This window comes from Brassica oleracea, chromosome C4 (genome assembly GCF_000695525.1).
Source record: "Brassica oleracea var. oleracea cultivar TO1000 chromosome C4, BOL, whole genome shotgun sequence".
Taxonomy (NCBI): Eukaryota; Viridiplantae; Streptophyta; class Magnoliopsida; order Brassicales; family Brassicaceae; genus Brassica; species Brassica oleracea.
Window position 1 is genome coordinate 20,797,939 of NC_027751.1, and position 2,722 is coordinate 20,800,660.

At 38.9% G+C, this 2,722-nt stretch overlaps 1 pseudogene; it reads right to left on the reverse strand.

Moving 5' to 3' along the window:
• Nucleotides 1-2,722, reverse strand: part of LOC106338353 — a 44,926-nt pseudogene that overhangs the window by 2,549 nt on the left and 39,655 nt on the right.

Below are 2,722 nucleotides of genomic sequence, written 5' to 3' on the forward strand. Positions count from 1 at the left end.
ATATTTATATTTATTAAAACTAATTTTGTATTTATAAAACATTTTTTTTATTTATAAAAACTATTTTATTATTTTTTGTATTTTAAATATGTTTTCTATTTCAATTTTAATTTTATATTTTCGAATTTCAATTTAAAAAAATAAATTTATAATTTTTTTTTTTAATTTTGGAAATATTCCGAGGAAGTTTATCCCTCGGAATATTCCGACGACATCTTCCTCGGAATATTCCGAGGAATTTCCGACGAACTTGTGGTCCTCGGAAATTCCGAGGAAATAGGGTTTCCTCGGAATTCCGTCGGAAATTTCCGAGGGATTTCCGAGGAAATATGAATTTCCGAGGAGTTATTTCCGAGGATTTTTTTCGTCGGTATGTCGTCGGAATAGCGTTATTCCGACGACATACCGACGATTTTTTCCCTCAGTATGCCGTTGTTTTCTTGTAGTGGACTAGCCATAACCACAGATGGACCAACATCTCTAAAGTCACCAATACTGTTCAACGCAGATATGTGCTTGAACACAAACTGATTAGAATTTGCAAACTGTAGGTTTGGTAAACGGCCATACACTTTTTGGCGAGCGGTGATGCATAGTAGATTGGGATATTGTGTATATCAGGGTGGTTGTTCCAGTACTCATCTAGAATCAAGAGAAGTTCATGTGCACGGCCGAGTGCAAAAGCTGGGATCAATGCACGCCCTCCCTGAGAAACTGTTGAATGGATTACATCTGTGAAGCGTTTCTCTCGGGTGTGACGAGATTGATGAAGCTGGACACCGGAAGTGGATTCAATGATGCATATGTCAGGGGAGAATTGAGGAAGCTCAGCTGCTATTAGATGTCGGTCTTCCTCCCGTGAATAGTCGCCTGTATAGAGGATTCAGACACCAGCTATATCCACCATAAACATGGCTGTACCCAAAACATCTGCCTTGCAGCACCAGAACTTTATGCCATTCACTTCAACCGTTTGATGGAAATCAATTACCTAGAGAGGAAGTAAACATAAAGCTTAACTTATCACTTCTATGAACCGATCACTATAAGAAAGCACGCCTGTTGCAAGGGAAATTTGCGGGGGAAATATTTCCTCGCAAATTCGCAACGGATCTGCAAGGGAATTGCGACGAAAAAAATGTTCCTCGCAAAACGCTCGCAAATTTGCGTCAAAATATTTTCCTCGCAAAATTGCGACCAATTTGCGAGACTTTTCCGCAAACTCACGCAAAACCGTCGCAAATTTGCGATAGAATCTGTAGTCGCAAATCCGTTACAAATTTGCAAGGAATTTGCGTGTGAATTGCAATACAATATACGTTCGTTGCAATTCCGTCGCAAAAAAACAGATAGGTTGGTGATACACGTTTTTAATTGTGTGTAACTAATTGATGAAAACCGTTAATATCGTAAAAAAACGGATAGGTTGGTGATACACGTTTTTTCTAAGTGTAACTAATATTTCCAAGGGACAAATCTCTCTCGCTAATCCCTTGCAAAGGGGAATGACATCGCAATTCCGTTGCAATATCCGTCGCAATTCCCTTGCAAGTGTCTTGCAAATATTTTTCATATGTCTATATATAGCAGCTGTGAGAAGTGAGCGACCATTGGAAAAAAAAAATGAAAGAAAAAAGAAAAAAAAATGAAAAAAAAAGAAAAATAAAATAACAAAAAGTTGAGATAAATATATTGCCGTGAGTTGTGAGTAAGAAAAAAATAGAAAGTTGAGAGAAAAATGGCGGCGTCCGGACATGAAATATACGCGCTACGGGCGTGGATGTACAATCATAAAGATCCGGAGACTGGTGAAGTAACGAAAGAGTATCGTGCTGGACTACGAGGATTCTTACAACAGGCAACTAACCAACCATTTGCAAGGGAACATGGTAAAATCTTTTGTCCCTGTAGAAAATGCAAGAACGAGCCATATTTAGAAATAGATACCGTGAAGAGGCATTTATATAATAGAGAATTTAGACCAAACTACTACATATGGTTTTTGCATGGGGAAGGTGCATCAAGTAGTAGTACGGGTCAGGGATTTGAACTGCCAAATTATAATGCGGGTGATGGATATGAGCAAAATATGTTTGGAAATAATGCGGGGGATGGGTATGAGCAAAATATGTTTGGAAACAATGCGGGGGATGGGTATGAGCAACAGGGAAATAGGTATCATGATATGGTTACAGATGCATTGCATGAAGCTGCTATTCCTGACAGTAGTAGGGAAGAACCTAACATAGACGCACAATGATTTTATAATATGTTAGACGCTGCCAATGAACCCATCTACGAAGGATGTAGAGAAGGGCTTTCTAGATTATCACTAGCATCTAGGATGATGACCATTAAAAGTGATCATAATCTAAATGAGAAGTGCATGGATTCGTGGGCTCAACTCATTAATGAGTATTTACCAGAAGGTAATCTTGCTGCTGATAATTTCTATGAAATTCAGAAGCTAGTTGCCGGTCTTGGTCTACCATCTGAAATGATTGATGTATGCATTGACAACTGCATGATTTACTGGAAAGATGATGAAAAACTGACGGAGTGTCGATTTTGTCAAAAGCCAAGATATCAAGAAACCACAGGAAGGAATCCTGTGCCGTACAAACGTATGTGGTACTTACCGATCACAGATAGATTGAAGCGTTTATACCACTCAGAAAGGACAGCCGCGTCGATGAGATGGCATGCCCAACATTCGGTGAAA